Below are 421 nucleotides of genomic sequence, written 5' to 3'. Positions count from 1 at the left end.
GTACCTACTTTACAACTACCTTACTAAGCAGCAAATTAGTAGTTTATTGAGGCAAATATTCATAGTTAATGATTTGTTAATAGCGAGAATTGGTCCTATATATAACTGATGTGCAAAAGTTTACATACACATTGCAGAATCTGCAAAATGTTAATTATTTTACCAAAATAAGAGGGATCATACATAATGCATGTTATTGTTTATTTAATATCGACCTGAATAAGATATTTCACATAAAAGATGTTTATATATAGTCCACAAGAGAAAATAATAGTTGAATTCATAAAAAAAAAAGATGTTCCAGAAGGAAAAGCCATGCATTAAGAGCCGAAGGATTTGGGACCTGACAGATTTTTCTGAAGAACAGCGGGCAGTTTAACTGTTCAGGACAAACAAGGGACTCATGAACAACTATAACTAA

Source organism: Sinocyclocheilus anshuiensis, unplaced genomic scaffold (genome assembly GCF_001515605.1).
Source record: "Sinocyclocheilus anshuiensis isolate Anshui unplaced genomic scaffold, SAMN03320099.WGS_v1.1 scaffold702, whole genome shotgun sequence".
NCBI classification, from domain to species: Eukaryota; Metazoa; Chordata; class Actinopteri; order Cypriniformes; family Cyprinidae; genus Sinocyclocheilus; species Sinocyclocheilus anshuiensis.
The sequence above is the reverse complement of the archived record's forward strand: the minus strand, read 5'-3'. Positions refer to the sequence as shown.